Below are 25372 nucleotides of genomic sequence, written 5' to 3' on the forward strand. Positions count from 1 at the left end.
GAAGGGAAAATAAATAATTTCTCCAACAAACAAAAGCTAAAAGAGTACAGCAATACTAAACTCATTCTAAAAGAAATACTGAAAGAGCTTCTCTAAATAAAAAAAAGAAGTAAGAAGGAATAGGATGGAGGAAATCACAATTGGAAAGCAATCACTTAAATAAGCCAGCATACCGATCTAAATGGAAAAAAAAAAAAAAAAAAACCCTGACTGTAAAAGTGATGATAAACACAAGGAACAGCAAAAGGATAAACATTAAGATGTTAAAAAGGACTTCAAAATCATAGAATGTGCAGAAGGAAAGTAAGAAAATCATGATCATTCTTCTTTTTGGTAGCCAGTAAACTAGAATCTCAAAAAGGACTCTCAGAACATGACAATTTTTTCCCTGATCTAGGCTGTTGGAGAAGGACCCATAGTAGAAAGGTCATGGATTTTGTACATAGAGACCTGCATTAGAATCTTCTGTGTCAATTTTCAGTGTAACACTGGGCAAATTAACTCCTTTTATCAAATAATCTAATAACATTAACCACACACAGTTGTGGTGGGAACTTCAGTTAATTGACAAGGTGGGAAATTCACTTATTTTTTGAAATACCTAATATGGATCAGCTACTGTGCTTGGTACAAGGGGGAATACCTGTGACTAGAAAATGGAGAAGTATAGGGAAGAAATAAAACAGATGTAGTACCTACCCACACCTAGTTTGTAGTCTATTAGGAAGGGCAATGTTTAAACAATTTATAGCATCAAATGTGATATGTAAAAAAAAAACACATTTACTAGACGCTGTCTCTATATTTTTAAGGAAATTCTTCAGATAATATTCCTAGATTGGGTTCACCAAAAAGAGACCCTAAGACAAGGACTTCAGTGCACGTAGTCTATTTGGAACATGATACCAGGAGGTACATAGGAATAACTTGGAAAATGAGATAGAAAAGCAAGAAAAGCCAATGAATGGTGTGCACTAATGAGTTACTGCCATAAATAACTGTAGCTCGTTTCTACCAAGGACACTCTGAGAAACCATTCAAAATCTGAAATAGAACCACTACACAAGACAATCAGACAATAGGAAAGCTAAATGATTTTGTCCATTGACTACCACTCTCTACTGAATGACAGTTGTACCTGGGGTACAAATTTTCCTCTGCTTTCAGGTTATATCTGGCTTGTGGCTCAGCAACTTCCCTAAAATCCTCTGAGAGAAGCGAGATGAAAGTGCCCAAGATGAGAACTTTTCAAAATGCAGGAAACTACCTAATGGAGTGTTGGGGAATTCAGGTGGGCAAAGGGTTAAAGGGTGGAATTTTACTAGCATCTGCTTCAAGACATTGCTGAAATATTTTATTCATCAAAATTGAGTGTTTCACACTTTTGCTTCAACAACTCTAGTCAGCAAACATACATCATTTTTTTATAGTTAACTTTGATTTACACCAAACTGAAACAAAATTCCTAAGTGCTTTAAGTGCAAAATCTAGCTCAGTTGACCATGGTGGAGTTTAGGAATAACATGAGCTAATTTCTCATTCAGGCAGCTCTTGCTCAACCCTAAATGAGCTCCATCAATTCTATAAGAACAAGATGCTCCACCAGTTTTCTTTCAGCTGTCATTGTCCACTTGGTGCTATAGAGTTCTGCTGTTACCTACTCCCACCCTCTTGCAAAATGACTACATACAGCAATAGCTTCACTCTCTCACCTCATCATTTTCAATGAGGAGCAGGGAGAATCTTTGTATTTTTAAGGTACTGCTAAAGACTCAATGAAACATGGAGAGCATAGCAAAATACCCCAATATACAACATTTACATAGCCCTTCTGTTTAACAATGTGGAAAAATCAAAAGATTTAGAGTCAGATATATCAGGTTTAAAATTTGTTTCTCCTTTCTCTAAGTACCTCATTTTAGGATATTGACTTACCCTTTGGAGCTCTGGTGAAATCAGCATAACACCAAAAACATAGCACTGGTAGGGAATTCCAATCGTGGCTCAACAAACCTGACTAGCATCCATGAGGACATGGGTTCCATCCCTGGCCTCACTCAGTGGGTTAAGGATCCAGTGTTGCCATGAGCTGTGGCATAGGTCATAGACATGGTTCAAATCTGGTGTTGCTGTGGCTGTGATACAGGCCAGCAGCCTCAGGTCCAATTCAACCCCTAGCCTGGCAACTTCCCTATGCTGCAGGTGCAGCACTAAAAATAAACACACACACACACACACACACACACACACACACACACACAAAACAGCACTGGCAAAACAGGAATGCTATTAATTCTCTCATAGTAATATATTAAGGAATAATGAAATAACATATCTAAAAAGCCTAGTACAATGGCAAATACATTCTATGCATTCAATAATGGAGACTATTATTATTGTTCATAGCAAACACTTTCAAAGTCATTATGTTCACATACCACAAACCACAAAGATGATCTGACAATTCTTAGAGAAAATTATATATCATGTAGATGATAAAACTATTATAATGTCTTTGTCTCTTTGAGAGACAATTATTATGACTTTTCAAATTTCTTTGCTGCTGCAAATTACATTTCTTTGGTTTATTATGTGTTAACTCCATGGAGGTGGGAGAAGAAAAATAATTTTATGTACTACATAATAGGAAATTTAAATCAAAAAGAGAGTCCACACCTAAATTTCCACAATGGTAGGAATGCTAAAGTTCTGTCAACAAATGTGAATTTGAAATCCACCTACAGGAAATAAAGTTTACCACACAACTACTACTATTACCTATTAAAGTTTTGGACTAATATGCTATCAATAGTACTTTATATCATTACTTTGTACTTTTGAATATATATTTCATTTTTACCACTTTGACTTTCGAATCCTTAAATAATATTTCTTAAAGTGACTAAGAGCAGAAAAGAAACAAATACTATCTATTCAACACCCTCTACAAAGGAAACAAGTCTATTTAATTGAGCCAATATCTCCTCCCTCTCCTTCAAAGTATTTACAACTCCCTGATTCCTCTTCAAATATATGTGCACTTATGCTCCCTTTGAGATATGCCAGGAGTAACCTGTATTTTTTGTTATTGATTACAAATCATAATGATGCTGGATCTTAATATTTCCCAATTAGGTAGGCTTTCCAAAAATAGTATAAATTTACTTCTCATCTATATCTACACTCAAGAGAGAAACATTAAAAACAGCACTTTGTTGCTTAAAAATCAGCCAAATTTCCTCACATCAATTCATGAACAATGAATATTGGAAACTATTGCCTCATTATTTGTTTTCAAGATTTTAGGTTTAATTTTAGGAACTTAGTGAAGATGGCTTTCGCTTCCAAATATATTTTGGAGATTTTCTAATCGCCTACCTTTTTATAAAGACTATCATTCACTAATGCAATAGATCCAGAAGACTGGTACCTTACTTATAATGGGCATTTTTCTTGTACAGAATCTTGCAGGTTACATATTAGACCTATGTAACTAGAAAGAGGAAAATGATTGATTAATGAAAACATTACCTACAGTCTGACAGCACCAGAAAGTAAGGATTTACACTAAATTAAAGTGAAAAATGCCTTGCCACTGCAAAAGGAGAGCCAGTAGCTGAACTCAAGTAATAAAGAGAAAAATAGCTCTAAGTTATTTGGAAATAAAAGTATAGATCCAGCCTATGTTTTCATTTATATATTAAGAATCTATTAGCTAAAAATATTTTATTACATGTTGTGGAGATTTAATGACAAAAAAGAAGCCCTACTTTGTGGGAGAAATTTTATGTAAAAAATAGAAAGTTCTCATCTTTTGGGACATAGTTTAACAAAATTTGTCGCTTAAATCTATTTACATAACATGAAAAAATCGTGAACATTTGTTGTTTCTCATAAAGTTTTATTTTTCCTACCAGGTAATGAATGTATAAAAATTTCAGTGGGTGAGATGAGACTGTCTACTTTGTTCTTTTAAAGTCTAATAGTTCTGCCCAATTTATCATATTTTCAAAACCTCCCACATGTTCAGTATGTTTATTTACTAGAGCAGTATGCATCTTACAATGGATACTAGAACTGTCTTGCTATCTTTGCATGTCTATTTCCTTCTTCAAATCTATATATTTCTCTTGTATATGATACTTGGTAGTAGTTTGAAGACATAGTTGTGCTTTGTCTTAAATCATTAAAGAAAATTTCTTCATTGATAAAAATTTTTCCATTATAATGACCTGATTATTATTAATGCATAGTTTGTTGTATATTTCTAACTTTTAGGTCTTAGTGTCAAGGATCTAGTAGTGAACAAAATAACAAAACTCTCTACCTTCATGCAGTGTGAGTGCTATAGGAAAATACATTATAAACAAAATATAATTAATATCTATTAGTATATTTTTATAATATAAAATGTTAAGAAGGTAACATAAAATTTATATTTAATATATATTATAATATTAGGTATATAATGTGATCACAATTTGACAAGAAATATGGAAAAATGAGGAGATTTAGAAGTGTCTAGATTGGGTGTGTGGGACTATTTTACATAGAATCATCAGTCAGAGGAGGAGGTAAGAAGGTAACATTGAAAAGAGATCAGAATGAAATGAAATAATGAGCCATGCAAATCTTTAGGGCAAAATTGCCCTAAAGTGTTCCAGACCAAATGACCAGCTGGTTCAAAGGATCTACATTGGGCATGTACTTATCATATTGAAGGAACAATAAAAAGAAAGTTAGAGCACAGTAAATCAGAGGGACACACAGGGTCAGATAATGTAAGTATTAGATAATAAATGGCTTTGTCCCTCACAGAAAATACTTAGGGTTTTATATTTGAAATGTAATGAGAAGCCACTAGAGAGTTTGGGGCATAGAACTGCCATATTACCATTTATTTTGAGTAGGTTCACTGCCTATTGACTATAGCAAGGAAAAGAGTATCCAGGGAAAAAGCTGAGGTTATTGCTATACTTAAGTCATGTTATGGTGGCTTAGCCTTTTCTAAATTTTATTTCTAGATAAAAGAATCTCTGGGAGTGCAAGACTTATGGCATATATTTATTTTTCTAATGCCTAAAAAAGCACATGCCATAAAGCAGGCATTCAAAAATGCCTCGTGTGTGAACAAAATAGTGGTAACTTGACCAGAGCTTTAGTCTGAGAATGAAACCTAAAGGCAAAAATATTCTTGAAATATCTGTGTTTTATTGTAAATATTGCAATAATACCTCACCTATACAATAGATGAACTTTAATTTGTATAGGAGGATAATTTTTTCTCAATAAATCATACCATGTAGATCATGAGAGTTCTAATAAGAGATCTTTCATCTTATAGACTTTAATATATATGAATAATAACAAAAATTAGAAATATTATTGATGTAGTATGATTAAAATGTACCATAATTTAATCAGTCTATTTTCATGGGGGTCTTATTTTAACATATGCTACATGAAGCCCCAAAGAAAAATGACGAATTCTAATACTATCCCACCTGTGTGACCTAGACCTTTGACAAAACTTTGAGTTTTCTTATTAAGATATTAGAAGCAACACTTTGTTTTTACTGTCTAACTCAGAAGGTTAATATGGAGAAATAAATATGATGAGATGTCTATTATTCATTATATTAAAATCACTGAGGTGTAAAAGTATGGTGCACTGTCAAGTATTATGTATTATTTTATTCAGAAAAGTCAAAAATCTTGTGAGTTTAACTATATTTTTTATAACTTTTTGATAGTGTTAGTTAATGCCTGAAGAATGAGTTAATCAATACTTTTTAGAGCAGCTGAAGATTCTCTGGGAAATATAAGAAACGTGTTCCAGAATGCTTTTAGAGAAGTTTTACAGTCACCATAAAGACAAAAGAATCTAGGTAGAAACGTGTACACAGTTCTTTATGAGTCGTCTTCTCAGCTTTAGAAAATCAAGTCACCTAATGGAATAGAAGTTAATAGTTCAAGAATCTGGTTCTATTTCTGAAAATTTTGTATAAATGTTATGTATGTTCATCTCTTTCTTTTTGGTGTATTTTATTGCTGCAAGTGAGTACTGAAGCATGATACTGTCCTTCCCAGGCATTCAATGTGTTTTCACATATTTACATGTGGAGGAAACAAACTAGTCTTAACATCTACCTTGGAGCCACACTTACCCATGAAGAAAAATAAAATATATATATATTTTCAGAAATCAGAGAGATGATGAATGAAGACTAATGATATTTAACTTTCTTTTGCACACAAATATTTTTACGGATCTTTTACCTCAGTAAATATGGGTGCTGCATTTCAAAGAAAACTTAGATCTTTTTCACCCCCAAATAGATAACACATTCATTTAATTTTGGATCAGGAATTAATTAAATTGACAATTGATTTACCTAGTCCAAGGCCTTAGCAAATGAATAAGGAAAATTCAAAATAGGAGAGCAAGATATGGAAAATTCCATTTTGTTTTTTCAAGAAAATCTGTTCCTAGAGAGGAAAGAATTGAGCTAGATATTGATATGAAAAGAGCTACGACCATGCTGTACAGTAGAAAATTGACAGAACACTATAAACCAGCTATAATGGAAAAAATAAAAATCATTATACAAATAAATAAATAGATAAAGAGCTACACCTTCCGTATTTGTCTATGCGGGTGTGGGTGTGTAGCTGTTACCTTGAATCTAGGTCAGAAGACATATTAATATTTGTCACAATTTTGGATAGAATGCTATTACTGCTTTTAAGACAAGTGTCCCTGTCCACTAGGATTTCTGAGTGCACATAAAACCAGTGGCATTTCAGAACACTCACAATGTTTTTTTGTTTTGTTTTGTGTTTTGTTTGGTTTTAGCTAACTTGCAAGAAGGAATGCTGAGGAAAAAAAAAAAGTTTTCTATGTTATAAAGAATCTCTTGATATTTTTCCCTTCTAGAAATTCCTCATAATGATGAAAAACAGCTTGGATATGCTAAAATCTTCCCTTTAGTGGTTATTCGCTTCAGTGGAGCTGTCATAGTAACTTGGACCTCCTCTGAGAGTTTTTCCCCTCAACTGCCAACGTTAGTGTTTCCACTCTGGGCAACTCAATTCCATTGGTTCAGTTTCAGTTTGTGGTCACAGGTGAGATGTACAACACTCAGGTGCCAGAAGACGGGAAGTTTCTAATGAAGCTTGAACAAGTACAATTCAGTAGACACCAGATTGCCTAATCTCAGTACCACTTATTCAGAATTAGCTTTCCACAGGTGACAAAGTCTCAGCAGAGACTTCAGAGCATTAGTATCTGCTTCCAAATGCCTTAGAGAATTGTAATCTTCAATTTATGTACAGAGATGTGCTCACCTGCAATGCAAATAAGTTTTATAGTCCAAAATTAAGATACTATTCTATTAATAATTCCTTCATTTTCCACCCCCCATTGTTTGAAAGAACAACCAATCAAGCATGCTACATCCATTAAAACAGCCTCTTTCTAAAATGCTTTGATAATATAAATGTTAAAAAAAAAATTTGGAAAAAAATACACCAATAGTTTAGTCTCTCCTATCTAGGAGAAAATAGGTCCAACTGCTTTATAAATGTCTATAGGAAGTATCAATACAATGTATAATTTCAAATGCTTATCCTAGCATCTAAAAATCTATACACATTTTCCATTAGTAAAAAGGAACATTGATTGAGCCAGGGACCCCTTGGGAAATTCTTAGCTTGCAGACTAAGCCTTTTGGCCATGAGCCGTATGTCTGCCCCTCTTCCCTCAGTGAAGGAACAGCCTTCATAAATTGTCAGCAGTGTTCCTGCTTCGCTGGAATCACAAGACTGTTTCATTCCAAAAAGATAATTTTCACAAGTTACAGCAATGGAGAACATGAAAGTCCAGGTTGTACTAGAAAACTCTCATATCTCTTTCTGTCTTGACAGAGTATGCATATTTACTACTCTATTAGAGAGTAGGTAGTGAGTTGCTCATGACCCCAAAGGACCAAAAAATGTTGTAATTTGATGCCATTCCTATTTCAATTGTTCAATTATAAGCAAGAATAGTCAGAACATCTTCTGCAAAAACAGCTGTTATAATGTTAATAGTTATTATAAAAGGCAAGAGATAACTGTTAATGAGGAAGTGGAGGAAAGGGAACACTTGTGCACTTTTGATCAGAATATAAAGTGGTACAGTCTCTGTGGAAAACAGTACAACCATACTGTTCCTCAAAAAAATTAATAACAGGACTACCATGTTATCTAGCAATTCCACTTTTGAGTATATATCTGAATAAATAAAAGCACTGTCTCAAAGAGGTATCTGCACTGCATGTCCACTGCAACATTATTTACAATAGCCAAAACTTGGAAACAACCTATATCCATTGATGAATTGATGAATGGATAGATTTTTAAAAAGCTGTCACACACACACACACACACACACACACACACACACACACAAACACACAATGGAATAATAGTCTTTAAAAAGGTGATCCTGCCACTTGCAACAACATGTATGGATCAGAAAGGTATTATTATAAGTGAAATAATCAGACAGAAAAAGATACTGTATGATACCACTTATATGTGGAATCTTTAAAAAATTAACTTCATAGAATACGTAGGTGGTTTCCAGGGACAGGAAGTGGGGGGTGGGAAAAATGAGTGAAATGGTCAAACAGTACAGTTATTAGTAAATTCTGGAGATGTATAGTATAGTGAATACTGTTAGCAATATTGTATTACATATTTGAAAATTGCTGAGAGTGGACTTTAAAAGTTCTCAACACAAACATACACAAAATTGTAACCATGTGAGATGATGGAGAAGTTAACCAACCTTATTTTGGTAATCATTTCACAATGTATACATATATCAAATCATTACATTATGTACCCTAAATTTACGGGGTGTTATATGTCAATTATATCTCAATAAGCTGGAAAAAAGGAATTTACAGACTTGTTTTAAAACTACCAGACTTGGAGTTCCTGTTGTGGCGCAGTGGTTAACAAATCCGACTAGGAACTATGAGGTTGTGGGTTCAATCCCTGGCCTTGCTCAGTGGGTTAAGGATCAGCATTGCCGTGAGCTGTGATGTAGGTTGCAGACGCGGCTCAGATCCCACGTTGCTGTGCCTCTGGTGTAGGCCAGCAGCTGTAGCTCCGTTTAGCCCCCTAGCCTGGGAACCTCCATATGCTGCAGGAGCAGCCCTCGAAAAGGCAAAAAGACAAAAAATAAAATAAAATAAAATAAATAAAATAAATTAAATTAAATAAAAAAAAAACTACCAGACTAGTCCCATCTACTTTGGCGGCCAAATTACCCAGAACATCCTTTGAAATATGACTGTAACTTAATAGCCTAAACATAGTCTTTGATAATTTCAAGTACCTTAGATTTTAATATCATTTTTATATAATACTTAAATGTCAAAGAGGCAATTCACATGTCTATCTTTTCACTGACATTAATTATATCATGTTCTTAGTTACTTTTCACTAGATTGTTCTCTATATAGGCCATATGGAACAGCTAGTTAAGATAATACCCCTCAAAGAGCTTAATGTACAGAATTAAGTGATTCAGATTTCAACTTTTTTTATTATGATTATAGCTAACGTATATTTGCTAGACACTTTTCTAAGCACTTTAAACTTTGTCAGAGTAATATCTTGACAAACCTCTAACATAGTTAATCTTACTATGATCATGTTACAAATAAGGAAACTGAGGCCTAGAGAGTATATAGTTAACTGCCCCATGGTCACACATTTAGTAAGTGGAGTGACTGAGATTCAAACACAAGAAGCTGGCTCTAGGGGGCCATAAATGTCACCTCCCAGTTAGCAAGATCAGCTCTTTTATCAGCTACATGAAATTTAGCCCTTAACCATAAAGCAACGTGAACAGATTAAATGTGTTCCTGTGAAATAAGAATAGCTTAGAACTAGGGATTTTTAGGTTATTTCCAAGTGTTATGGAGATTTGCCTACTGTTCAATTGTAGTTATTTACCTTGTACTGCAGGCAGATGGTGGGCCACTCTACCATTCTATGTATACATGTGTATATGTATCTACTTTCTGTCTATGTATCTACTATTCATCTAGTATCAACTAATTGATCTGATTCTATTTGTCATTGATCTATTTACTATCTTTGTATCTATCTATCTAATTTATGATTCATCTATCATCTGTGTATCTATCCATTTATACAGTTTGACCTCCCTGAGAAGTAGATTCTGAGATGGATATTAGTTTGCAAAAGTTTACTAGGAAGTGTTCTCTGGATACACATCTATAAGAGATGTGAAGAAACAGGACTGAAAAGAAGTGGATTTTGAGGCAGTCACAGAAAAGTACCAACTTACTCCATAAGGAACTCTAAGGCAGAGATGATACTGCAGAGTTGCACAGAGTTGGAACAAGGGGACCGGGTTTTTAAATCCCCAAATATCAACTGATTATTGGATGTAGGCTACTGTTAAGAAGTAGGCATGAACAAGGTAACGTTCTTCAGCTAAGAGAAATTCCAACAATAGTCTGAGAGCCTTCTGCTGTCAGGTGGTCATGGTCTGAGCATGTGATAGTATAGGCCCTTTGGTGCTGAAAGAGGGAGAAACACACACAGAGTGTATGTGTATTTTCAAATTGCACACATGTACTTCTTTAATTTGTGTATTAAATATTTCTAGGAGTTCCTGCTGCAGCACAGTAGGTTAAGGATCTGGTGTTATCTCTGTGGTGGCTCGGGTTGCTGCTGAGGCATGGGTTTGATCCCTGGCCCAGCACATTGGGTTAAGGATCCAGCATCCACAACTGTGGCATAGGTCACAGCTGTGGCTACTATTTGATCATGGCCTGGGAACTTCCATATGCCTCAAGTAAGCCAAAAAATTAAAAAAAAAAAAATAAACAAAAAAACCCTCTAAATTTTTGCTTACATTTAAAAATTAAAGTATAAAAGTTTAAATATATTTTCTCATATTTCAAATTACTTTCTCATGCACTGATTTTGGAATTAATTTTCTAGACAAAGATAACTATTTTCACACAGTTTATTGTTGATTTATTTACTTACACTACTCTTTGATATAAAGATATTTTGAGGTGGTTTACAGAGATGTTCCAAGAATATCATAATTAAAATAAAGGCTATCAGGACAAAGGGATAATTAAACCAGAAAAAATATAAAAACAGTAGGAAAGCTAATGGATTCATCTTTTGAAAAGGCCATAAGATGCTCTACGATTCCAAGATATGAGGAGCAGATTATGGTGCTAAGCTTCTAACAAAAGAAAATAGGATCTATTATAAGGGCTAATTTCCATTAATTAAAAAATATACTCAGTGCTCATGGGAATTGTAAAATTTCCTCATACTTATACCTTAGTGAAATTTAACTTTTGCCTCTTCATATGGTTTACTTTTTTTTCAACAAAATTAATACTTCTATGCAAAGGCATACATACCTATATACCCATGCTAAAATTTACCAAAAGCTAGTGGGAATAGCTATATTAATTTCAGACAGAGTGGGCTTCACAGCAAGGAAAGTTATCAAGGACAAAGAAGGGCAATAAATAACATAAAAAAGGAGATCAGTTCTCCAAGAAGACGTAATAATCCTTAATGTGTAGGTGCCTAAAAACAGATTGTTAAAATATGTGAGGTAAAAACTGATACAACTACAAAGAAGAAACAGATGAATCTTATATTGTTGGACACCTCAATACAATCTTTATCAGAAATGGACAAAAAATCAGTAAAGACAGAGTTGACCTCAAAACCACCATTAATTAACCAGATACAATGAATATTTATAGACTACTTTATCCAAGAACAATAGACTATGTATTCTTCTCAAGCTCACATGCAACTTCACTAAGACAGACTACATTCTGGGCCATAAAACATGTCAAAAACACACCTGCCACAGATTACAATGGAATTAAACCAGAGTCAATAGAGAGATAGCTGGAAAATTCCAAAATACCTGGAAAGCAAACAAGAAATTTCTGAAATTTCTGAATTCCATGGGCCCAAAAACATTCTCAAGAAAAACTTTAAAATATTAAATTAAATGAAAATAAAACATCAAAATTTATGAGCTGCAGCAAAAATGGTATTTATAGAGAATTTATAGCACTGTTGAACATATTAGAAAAGAAAAAAATCTAAAATTAATTATCTAAACTTCCATATTAAGAAGCCAGAAAAAGACAAGAAAAATAAAAGCAAAGTAAACAAAAGGGAGAAAAAAAAGAATTAGAGCAGAAATTAATGAAACTGAAAATAGAAAATCAATATAAAAAATCAATTAAGCCAAAATCTGAGAGTTAAAAAAGATCAATAAAATTGATAACCCTCTAGCCAGGCTAAGGAAACAAGAGAAAAACTACTAATATCAGAATGAAATTGAGGGCACCACAATTTCCATTTACAGTATCCTATTTACTAAAGGATAATAGAGGAATACTATGAACAATGCTATACCCACAGATTTGATAACCTTGATGAAATAGACTGATTCCTTGAAAGACACAATCTGCAAAAACTCAACAAAAGTAGACAATCTGAATGGGCCTATTAAAGAAACTTAATCAACAATTAATAACCTTCCAAGATAGAAAGCTCCAGGCCCATACAGGTCCTCTGGTGAATTCTACCAAACATCTAAGTAAAATTTTACTAAAAAAATTATTTCAGAAAATAGAAGCAGAGGCCTATCCTAATTCTTTCTATGAAGCCAGCTTTATCCTAATACCAAAGCTATACAATGACATTAAAAGAAAATTGTAGACCAATTATCTCTTGTGAACACAGGCTCAAAACATATCTCTCAAAAAAAATTAGCAAATAAAATCCAACAATGGGAGCTCCCACCATGGAACAACAAGATCAGCAGCATCTTGGGAGCGCTGGGAGTCAGTTCAATGCCCAGCCTTGCACAGTGGGTTGACCCAATGTTGCCACAGCTGCAGCTTGGTTTGAGGCTGTGGGTCAGAGCACATCCATGACCTGGGATTTCCACATGCTGCAGGGCGGCAAAAAAAAAAAAAAAAAAAATTCCAACAATGTATAAAAAGAATTATACACCAAAAGCACAATGTATGAAAGAATTGATAGTCTGAAGCTTATCAAAATTAAAACTTTCTGCCTTTTGTAAGACATTGTCAAGAAAATGAAAAGAAAACTCAGAGACTTGGAGATAATATTTGCAAAAGACATCCGAAAAAGAACGGTTATCCAAAATATACAAAGTACTCTTAACAATAAAAAATAATCTGATTTTAAAATGGGAAAAGGCCCTAACTGACCCCTCACCAAAGCAGATATACAAATGCAAATAAGCAAAAGAAAGGATGCTGCAAGCATGCATATCATCAGGGAAATTCAAGATATAATAGCAATGAGATCCCACGACATGCTTATTAGGATGGTCAAAATCCAGAACATTACAGTATCAAATTTTGATAACAGCTTTATTCATATTTGCCAAAACTTGAAGTCAACCAATATTTCCTTTATTATGTCAATGGATAAATTAATTATAGTATACCCTGACAATGGAATTATCATTCAGCATTTAAAAGAAACCAAAATTATAAAGTCATGAAAGGAAATGGAGGAAACTTAAATGTATATTACTAAATGAAGGAAGCCAATCAAAAAGGGCTACATAATTCATTGTTCCTACTACATGACATTCTGGAAAAGGCAAACTATGGAGACAGTGAAAAGATCAGTGGTTGCTAGCGGCTGAGGAGAGGGAGGCAGAAAGAGACAGATTCTACTCTGTGTGAGACATGTCATATATTTCTTCAAACCTTTAAAATGTACACAACCAAAATTGAACTGTAAAATATGAACTTTGAGTGATAATGATGTTTCAATGTAGGTGCGTCAATTGTAACAAATGTACCATTCTGGTGGAGGAACAGTGATAACTGGGAAGGCAATGCATGTGTGGGGACAAATAAAGTTCATTAGGGAGTTCTCATTGTGGCTCAGGGGTAACAAACCTAACTATGATCCATGAGGTTTTGGGTTCGATCCCTGGCCTCGCTCAGTGGGTTAAGGATCTGGCTTTGCTGTGAAATGTGGTGTAGGCCAGATCCTGCATTGCTGTGCAGCTGTGGCATAGGCCAGCAATTATAGGTCTTTTTTTTTTTTTTTTTTGGTCTTTTTGCCATTTCTTGGGTGGCTCCCATGGCATATGGAGGTTCCCAGGCTAGGGGTCGAATCGGAGCTGTAGCCGCTGGCCTACGCCAGAGCCACAGCAACGCAGGAACCAAGCCGCGTCTGCAACCTACACCATAGTTCACGGCAACGCCGGATCCTTAATCCACCGAACAAGGCCAGGGATCAAACCTGCAACCTCATGGTTCTTAGATTCGTTAACCACTGTGCCATGACGGGACCTCCCTGACAATTACAGTTCTGATTCAACCCCTAACCTGGGAACTTCCATATGCCACAGATGCAGGCCTAAAAAGTGTAAAAAAAACCCCAAAGTCCATTAAACCAAAAAATATAACTTTAAAAATGATTTTGTAATTATAATATAGATTAAAAATTAATTCATAGATCTTTTGTTAAGGTTTACTACAGAAGTTTTTTTGCCTTAATCTTCTTGTATAAGATACCACTGATTATTTAAATATTGTTGAAATTTATTTTTAAATATACCAAAAATAGACATAGTGTTTTAAAAAATATGGATTAGTTGATCAAAAGATGTGCTCAAAACAAAACTACCTGTATTCATGTTGGAGTTTTAATCATGATCCTAGTTAAGTTTATATAAATATATCCAAATACATGAAACATCATTCCTATAGAAAAATAAACAATAAAATTATAAAAATTTCAAAAATTGAGTTATTGAAATTTTATAACTGCTAGATAAATTGAAGTGAAAAATTGAAAACTTTAATAAAATATATTTTCTATGCAACAAATATTCAAATATGATATAACTTAGAAGACATGATTCAACAAGGAAATTTTATACATGTACATATATGTATATGTATTTGGGTGTTAAACCCAATATTTAGTGTCCTGTAGGAATGGACAGTTAACAGAACTCCTTTCAGCTATGTTAACTACAGAAGAGATGTATATTATCCTGTAATTAAGTAGGGTGCTATAAAATATACAACCTTTTTTCTTTTTTGATTTTACGTATAATATCAATCACTTTGGGGCCAGTATGATATCTCTACTGCTTTAAAACAAATCCATTTCCCTAAATCTAAATCCAAAATCCTTTAAGACCTATAGTATAAATCTTCATAGTAGATTTCATATAGATATGACGGGTATTTTGCAGTGGATATTCTAGTAAACCTGCCTAAAATTTCTCTTGAGACGTCACTCTCAGTAGAACAGGCTGTCATGGCATCTGCTAAAATCTTCATTTTTCTCTTTCCTTTCAGTCACTCACTATAATGCTCCTCTCCTGTGTACACCTGAACTCTTGGCACTTCTGTTCAAGCACTCTTTTCCTGGCATTTATGCCAAAACCCAGGTTCTGGAAAATGACTGTCCCTGCCAAACACAACCCTCTGAAATACAGTCCTTATCTCTCTGTCACAGCTCTTCTCACGAAGAGCAGCCCAATCCTGAAATTCTGCTAAACACATTTCTCCATCTTGTTACAGCTGAAGATAGCCCAAGATCACTGTCCTGAGTTCTCATATTATAACATAAAATAAGTTAATTATATTAGATGATGGAGGTTAATGAATTCATTGAATTATCAGATAAATATTCAGTGTTCTTTTCTCTGATGCTAAATGTTTACCTATACAAAACTATTATTAGTGTAGAATATAATATGTTGATTCCCTTATGTCTCCTAATTGAATGAATTTTACTCTATAAATGTATATTTTTTAAAAAATAGAATATAACATTTATATTAAATCCATGATATTCCTGGATTTAAACTCATGTGCTTTTATGAGACTATAAAATCCACACTCTAATTTTTTGTTAAAAATATGGCACTTTTATATTTCTAACCAAGTTATATCCTAATATTTGCATACCTCCCCCCCCCATATTCTATTAAATGTCCCTGGCTTGGCATGGACTGCAGAAAAGAACCTAAAATTCTTTGTTGAAACTAATCCTGTATTTTGTCTCCAAGAAATTATATGGCATCTGCTTAAGGTGACAAGAGGCAAAGAACAAAATCAGGATTCTGATTCTTAAAGTTGTACACTTTCCATCAGACCTTTTTTTTTTAAAGATATTTGCAACAGTATTCTGGCCCTTTCAATGCATAATGCAAAATATTAATTATAGTAAGTTACCAACAAATATTTTTCTATTCAATTTTGGGGAACACAGAGTTCCAAGAATTGTAATAAAAATTGTCCACACTCATGTATCATACTGCTAACTTATTAAATAGGCATAGCATTGCTGAATGTTTTTGTAGATTTTCTCACTTAATAATTTATGTCATTTTTGTTAATTTTTTTAGATCCTCACTATACTCAAATTTGTCTTGTGTTTACTAGCATACAAAAATCACTTAATTTAATCTAAAAATATTTGTTTTCAAATAGCAATGCAATATAAAATGATATCAACATCTATATTTGAATACCTGTTTCCTATTACAAGCCAGCATCAATTCATGTACCACTTAAAAGTTCACAGAATTGGGACATTCACAAGATATTTTTCCCCCTTGGTAATTGCTATATGTTTTAACTATGTTACTTTTCTATAGGACACCTTATCCAGCCACCTAATCTGATTATGCCTATAGTTAAAATGTTCTGAAACAGGTCTTATTCAATATAATATAGAAGTTAACAGAGAGCTGAAGCATTAAATAAATATCCTCAAAATATATGATTCTGATGTTTACGTTTCTTAGTGTTTTTTTTCCAAAAATAATACATGTTTTGAAATAAGTTTTGAGAGCTGTACTTCATTTTTCACAACACACACAGCATTAACAGGAAGAGTATCGTTAGTTGCTACAGGTTATTTTCGCTACTGCTAAACTCTTTGGCATTGATATATCTCGTCTTAGGTCATTTGGCATGTAAGTATAATGGTTCCAAATGCATTCTTGGTTTTAAATGAGGAGATATATACATTTCTGATTTTTAAAATGCTATGGATAATCTTAATTAATTTTCCATCATTATACCTATTTTATAGAATTTTGCATAGTTCAAAACTTTCATGCCCTTATATAACTTTTTGCAGGATATGATTTTGAGGTTATCTTATGAATGCCCCACAACGTATTTGCCAAACAATGAAGCATACGATCAAATTTGCTACCTCAAAATTTTTTCATTATTTTATCAACACTTTTTACTTGTTAAAAACATTAAGAAATACAACACTGGCAGTTCTGGTTGTGGCACAGTGGAAACTAATCCGACTAGTATCCATGAGGATGAGGGTTTGACCCTTGCCTTGCTCAGTGGATCAGGGATCTGGAGCTGTGGTGTAGGTTGCAGATGCGGCTCGGATCCCGCATTGCTGTGGCTATGGTGTAGGCCAGCAGCTGTAGCTCCAATTTGACCCCTAGTTGGGAACTTCCATGTGCCACAGGAGTGGCCCCAAACGGAAAAAAAAAAAAAAAAAAAAGTAAATGAAAGAAGAAATACAACACTGAATAGATTGTGCAATCTCTCTGATAGTTGTTTATTAAGGGTTGTTGTATATGTATGTTATTCACATGCAGAAATATGCTAAAAAAAAAAAAAAAATCCACGGAGGATTTTGTATTTCTAAAGCATCTACTCTTGGTCTGTACCCACCCTTATGCCCACATCAGTCATTGTGCCAACCTTCTGTTTCCTAGTGGCTACCCCCATAGCAAAGGAAGAAATTACACAGGTTGAGTTTCCCCCAGAGATACAGTGAAGCCAATAATCCTGCTAACATTTGCTCTTGTATCAAAGGCCAAGCCAGTGCTCTAGCCAAGAAGCTACCCACATTTTACTGCTCTGCTTTCACAATGAGGGAAATGCATGCATGTTTCCACTGGCAGGAATTCAGGTAGCCATTATGAGAGGTATGATATCCAAATGGAGAAGAATAGGCAATAAAAATTTCATCATAATAGTAAGATGGTCTAGTAAAATGAAATTACTCTCTACAAGACTATAAGACAAAAACAGTTGTGGGTAAAAGTAGGTGAATGGAACACTCTGTTGCCTAAATCCCCAAAACCCAGATCAAAGAGGTAGAAGATGCCCTCATTTTCTAAAGAAAAGTGCCAGCTGTTCCTTTAGGACTTACAAAAATGGGGGCATAACCAGCCATGAACACCAGGAACCTCCTCAGGGTTCTGATTTCTAGCCTGGACATGGTCAGGAGGAGTGTGCATGTGATCCTTGGGATGACTGCGTTCATGCTCACCTAGGTCTCAGCCAATGAAGAGGTGTCCAAAATGCTAGCTTGTAGAGATTAAGGTTGTCTAACAAACGCAATGACTAACACTTAATTCTTATATTAAACAAGCCCCAAATATGCTGATCTGCTCTGAGCAGGGGAAAAGAAAAATTGCTATGCCAAACTCCAGGAAACAAGAGGATTTACACTTTTGCTATTGTAGACCACAGGCACTCCAAGACCATTATTACAGTGTTGCAGAAGAGTAATCTGAGTTTATCAATATTTGTGTACTAGTCAAGGATCCCCAGGGCAATAGAAGAGTCTGTATAACAAATATATGTAGCATATATACAGAGAGAGAAAGAGAGATTTTTTTAAGGAGTTAGATTATATGATTTTTGGAGGCCAGTACATCCAAAATCTGCAGGACAGGCAACCTAGCTGGAGACCCAGGCCAGAGCTGATGCTGTAGTTCAAGTCCAAAGGCCATCTGCTATAGAATTCCTTCTTCCTATGAGAGGCTAATCTTTTATTCTTTCAGGCCCTTAACTGACTGGAGGAGGCCTACCCACATTATAGAGAGCAATTTGCCTTCCTCAATCTATGGCTTTAAATGTTAAATCTCATCCAAACTACTCTCATAGAAACATGCAATAGGGTGTTTGGCCATATATCTGGGCAGCCAAGCTGACATAAGATTGACCATCAAACTTCTTACCATGATAATGAATTGTATGGCCAAGTCTTCTCCACTTGGATAGCGGGAAGAGGAAGCAGTAACACTGACTACATTCATTCCATATGAATGTCTGAATTTTCTATCAGTCAAGGGAAATTAGTAGTTGTATTTGAGCCACTTTGTGGTACCTTCATGGGAAATTGTCCCACTATGTAAATCCCACAGCAACAGGTGCAGTAATTTATCCTGACAAGAATGCCTGAGCCAGATCTCACAAATCAGGGAACTGTGCCTTGGGAGGATCCACAGCACCTCCAGAAGAATGTATACATGTGCTCCAGATCATCGGCACACTTACCACACAGAGAATACCTCTGGTGGCCAGAAGAGCTATCATAACCAACCAAGAAAGAAATCTACAACAGAACATGTTAATAAAAAAGCACTTCTAACTTTACCTCTCTCTTCAGTACCTCCTGATACATGGCAGGGCACAGAATTTAGAGGAGATAGGGAAGGGAAGTGTATCAAAGACAGCCTCTCTTTCACCTCTGAATTTGGAGGGAAGAGAACATTTTCAGATGGCAGAGGAAGGGGAAAGTGTTGAATTGAAGATGAGGTTTCAAGACTAAAACCACAAAGATTTCACTAATTAAAAGTGACAGGAAGTGAAATTGACACTTTTTTTTAGGGATAACAAAATGTTTTTCAAAATATGGTTTAAATGACTAGAGAAAAAATAAAATAATATCATGTTTATGATTTACTAATTTGGAATATTTAATAAGCTAGTATATTTATAAGTAGATAGGCAGTTCTTTGTTATCTGGCTAAAGCCTCCCCATTCTATTCCAGCAGGCATTTCCCTTCCCGTTAGTCTTGTGGAAGCAGTCTGTTTCTTTGGAGAATTTCTCTGTGCCTCCATATGGTCCTGCTGAGACTATCAATCACAGTGCCCCTCATCTCAGAAATAGGTCTGAACATCTGACCCAGAATGGGTCAATCATAGTCCCACTGATCATACACAGGAAATGGCACAGAGGGAGAAACATGACCTGAATTTGGGGATTAGAATCCTATCGTGAACTTTGATGAACTGATTTTACAGACTGTATCAGACAGGATCCAGTCAAAAGAAAAGGCCATGTTGATTATTAAATAGGATCATTTCCTGTGAAAATACTGTTAACTAAGTAACTGAAAGGGTAAACAGATAGCTCTAAGGTAACACAGATGTAGTGACCAAAGAAAGTAGCTATTACCCTTAGGTCCAAAGGAATAAAAGTGATAGTCTGGGATTATTAAAACATGGAAACTTAGAGGAGGAGCCCTGAGAGTTGAAGCTTGGAGTACTGAAAAGAAGGCTTTGTTCCAGTGCTGCCAGTACCTCTGAGTTTGGATGAATAAATTTGGGTCTAGGATGGAGCCTCTGAGGAAATCGGGCACCGGCAGATAGAATCAATATTTAGGAGATGCAGATGATAAAGCTGGGTTTGCAAGTGTTGTGGAAACCGCAAACTGGATTTAGCTGCTGTAATGGGAAAGCCCTGCTGCTGCTGGGAAGTGTTGTTGGGATGATGCTTATAGCAATAGGAGGCAGTCTAGGACCCCACAAGAAATAAACAGAAAACGGTAAGTCCTTCTTCTTTCAGCCCTACTGTCTCTTTCTGGTGCCCATGATTGGCAGAGCTTAACAGGGAGCCAGCTGACAAAGCAAAAATGTGCTTTGCAGAGAACCATATCAATGGTCACCTTAATTCTAAACTTCACAGCTTTCAAAATTGAGAGAAATAAATGTTTGTTGTTTAATGCAGCCCATCTGTGGTGTTTTCTTATAGCAGCCCAAGCTAAGGCAAGAGGCAAGAAAAAATGGTAGAAGATTCTTAAAAAAGTCATTTGACCAAATGTATAAAACATGACTCTTTACTGAACTCTCCACATGAAACATTCCTATGTATATCCATCTTGCCTAAATCAGCTCTAGAGGGTTTCCGCAAAAAGTTGTGACTAATACATGGGGTTCAAAACTGAGGGCATTAAAATTATTTTTTTTTTTGGAAAAAAAAGTAGTTCCAAATAAAATAATGACATTTGTGAAATGTTTTACTGAAGAGACTATGGCAAGTTTCAAAAATTGTTTCTTCTAAACAAATGGCTTATTGGACAATAAATGAAGATCAAGGACACAATAGTCATCCATCCTAATTAACCATGTTCCAAGTGTCTGCAATAGTCCAGAGCAGTAGTACATTTAATTACTGGATTTAAAGGCAATCCATGAATGGGTGACATCTGCTTCAACCTGATCCAACATTTAGAACAGCCCTCTTCATAGATATACTGCTACGGAATAGGACAAACTATTCACAGTATAGTGAATCAAGAAAGTTATGTTAAATGGTAAAACCTTGAATTCCACTTAATTCCTGAATTTTCACTTTGTCAGTCCTATCTTGGTAGCTGGAACACTGAGATCTGGAAAGAGGACAGAGTTTTTGCCAAACAGAGCCAGGTAGTAAACCATCAAAATTCCACATTCACTTCTCAACTTTTCAGAAAATAGTCTAGCATTCATGTCTTACCTGGTTGGAAGTGAATATTCCCCTGGAAGTAATACAAGTTATGCACTGTCACCTAGTGCCCACACATATCTTGCAAACAAAAAGGATCATGATATTGCTTAACTAATGGCAGATGGCACAATAAAACAACCAAAACTTCAGCTAGGGCTTCCTTTTCTTTCAGATAATAGACTCTTGTATCTTTTGTCATACTACCAGAAATGTCACATATCTATAGCATTCCAACAATCTATACCTTGTAGCTACAGACAAGCACCTGACGAAAAAAAAAAAAAAAAAACAAAAAACAAAAACTGTTGTGGGAGTTACCATCATGGCTCAGTGAAAATGAATCTGACTGGTATTCATGAGGATGGAGGTTCAACCCCTGGCCTCGCTCAGTGGGTTAAAGATCCAGTGTTAGTGTGAGTTGTGTAAGTCTCAGATGCGGCTTGGATCTGGCGTTGCTGTGTCTGTGGACTAGACCAGCAGCTACAGCTCCAGTTCAACCCTAGCCTGGGAACCTCCATATGCTGCAGGTATGACCTAAAAAGGCCAGGAAAAAAAAAAAAAATGTTGCAAATTGCTATCAACATCCTCAATCTCAACTAGGCTCTAAAAATCACATAGAAAATTTTAAATATTTCTATAGAAAATGCTTTACCCTTGCCCATCATTACTATTTCACCTATCTATATTCCTTATATTTTCAGTCTTCATTGCTGTTAACTCTTAGCTTTTGTCTCTGCCTTTTACTTTAGGCAAATTTTAAAAGCCAAAAAATAGAACTCTTTAATCTTGCTGAAACCAAATACACCAATTTAATTACATCTATCACTATCTGCCTTTTTCTCTCTCCCATTATAATGATGAAATTATCTGTTTTCTAAGAAAAGTTGTCTCTCCATCAGCACTGAAACATAGGAGTTCTTACCACTCTTCTTACAAAATTAAACCAACAACCAACCCATAACATTAGCAAAAAGAAAAAACCTCGATGTGCCTACAACCTGGCACATTTATAGCCACATCTCTCTACTCCCTTTATTCTGAAACCAAACTTCTAAACAGCATTCTCTAAACACCCTATGACATTTTGTCTAATCACTTTCCAGCTGTTTAATCAATTTTCCTATATTTCAAATGGTTTTTCTTAGAAAGAAAACTTTAATGCCAAATTGAAAGCCATGTGCGTCCTTTTCCCATTCTCGTTTTTCCCCACCCTTCTTAGAGGCATCAGTTATCCTGACATTTTTTGTGTTTCACTTTCTGTCCATATGTTTTATATTTGCACTACATACATACTGTACACTCATGCCCCCAGAGACACTTTTTTAATGTCATTACATTTTTCTTCTATTGTATATTATATATACTTTGAACAAATTTATTAACTTGATCAAACTTTCATGTTTTTTGTTTTATTTTGTTTTAAAAATTTATCCATCTTTGGGAGTTCCAGGACTCAGTTTACATTCAGTTTATGCTGACTCCTTAAATAAGTAACTTGACTTTTGGCCAGTAACTCGACCTTTAAATGCTACATATATTCTGATAATTTGCAAATTTCCACTTATATTTCTGACACTTCCCTGAACACATTGAGATACACAGTTTCCTAATAGATAGATACCTCCCACCCCGCTTTGAATGTGCAATGAACTTATTTAAATTCTATTTTCAATTTTCAAATGACCTTTCAAATTTACTCTTCCCTCAGTTTTTCCTATGTTTGTAAATGGTAACACCATTCTTCTATTTATTTAGGTCAAGCACCATAAAATTATGGTGGGGGTTTTCCTCAAACACTTGATTTTTATCAATGACATTCTCATTTTCAGTAGTAGGCATCTTCTAGAGGAATCTCCTGGTCTCAAAACATAGCCTTCTATCTTCTGTTATTATCCAGCTCCAAGTCTTTTAGTCAAAAAGTCCTCTTGGAATTCCAGGCATGGCTCAGTGGTAACGAACCTGACTAGTATCCATGAGGACATGGGTTCCATCCCTGGCCTCGCTTAGTGGATTAAGGATCTAGTGTTGCCATGAGCTGTGGTGTAGGTCAGAGATCCAGCCTGGATCCTGCGATGCTGTGGCTGTGGTGTAGGCTAGCAGCTATAGCTCTGATTCAACTCCTACCCTGGGAACTTCCATATACCATGGGTGTGGCCCTAAAATGACAAAAAAAAAAAAAGGCCCTTTTAAAAATGTCTGATCATGTCACTTCTCTGCATCCTGCAGCAACATTTGGCTCCTGCTCCCAGCCTGTCTTGTGCCATTCTCATGCACCTCATATACAACAGAAAGGTTGTCTATATTTCCTTGTCTTTAATCAGGATGTATCTTATACTTCCTTAAGGCACCTTGAAATTTTTCTTTAAATAACTTTTAATATTTTGGCAGTAATATATACATAGTCACAAGTACAAAAATTGTAATTAATCATAGTTGTTCATGACACACTTGAAAATTTGACCCATACACGACTCTTCCTTGGGCATGTATGCACCTATTTATAATACAAAAAATACCCATGAATCCACTACTTGACACTAAAGTAACTCTTTATTTTCTTTTTAGACTGAATGCTTTTATATTCGCTTAAATCTATTGATAAATTCCTACCCCAATTTTCCTTTAAAATGCCCTCTACTGATGTTATCCTAAGTAATGTTTAGCATTCCTATTTTTTAATTTATATATTATGTGTTAGATTTAATTTTGCTTTAACTTGACCTTTTTAAATTCATAAGTGTTACTTGTTCAAATGTATCCACTCTATAGCTATAGTTCATTAATTTTAAAATTTGAATACTCAATGTATATCCATACCACAATTCATTTGTGCATTTTTCTTTAGATAGGTGTTTTTTTCCAGTTTTTTGTTCTTGTTCCAAAACCACACAAAGATTCTTAAATGTATTTTCTAGTCTACATATGTGTTAAGCAGAATTTTATCTTCTGTGACCTTTGCCTCTTGGTGATACTTCAATGAACATATTACATTACAAAAGGGCTTTTCAAATGTAATTCAGATTACTAATCAGCTGATCTTAAGAAGAATATCCTAAATTATGTGGGTAGGCCTAACATAATCACACATACTCTTCAAAGCAGAGATCTTTCCCCAGCGGGTAGCAGAAAAGAAAGTCATGAATTTGAAGTGTAAGAGAATTCAATGTGGCTTGAAGATGAAAAATGGAAAGAAAATTGGAACTTAGTCACACAACTCCAAGTTTACTTGAATTCTGTCAACAATCTGAATGATCTTAGAAAGAGAACCTTAGACAGAACTTCTAGATAAATGCTTCTCATAGCAATAATTTGATTTTGGTCTTGTGGGACCCCAAGAAGAAGACCTACTTGAGTTAGATTGTGCCTGAACTTCTAATTCACAAAACTGTGAAATAATAGGTGTTTTGCACTAGTAAACTTAATAATATATCAAGATGCGATAGGAAAGCTAATATGTGTTTAAGTGTTTTTCTCGGAGTTTAATTGATCCATGGCTAGTAAAGGGGACATGTGTGATGTTTACTAGTGAATTTCTAGTATCTAAGTCAGCACTTGATTCATTTTGTCTTTTTTTTTTTTTTGCCTTTTCTAGAGCCGCTCCAAGGGCATATGGAGGTTCCCAGGCTAGGGGTCCAATTGGAGCTGTAGAGCCACAGCAATGTGGGATCTGAGCCGCGTCTGCGATCTACACCACAGCTCACAGCAACGCTGGACTGTTAACCCACCGAGCAATGCCAGG

Source organism: Phacochoerus africanus, chromosome 8 (genome assembly GCF_016906955.1).
Source record: "Phacochoerus africanus isolate WHEZ1 chromosome 8, ROS_Pafr_v1, whole genome shotgun sequence".
Lineage (NCBI taxonomy): Eukaryota > Metazoa > Chordata > Mammalia > Artiodactyla > Suidae > Phacochoerus > Phacochoerus africanus.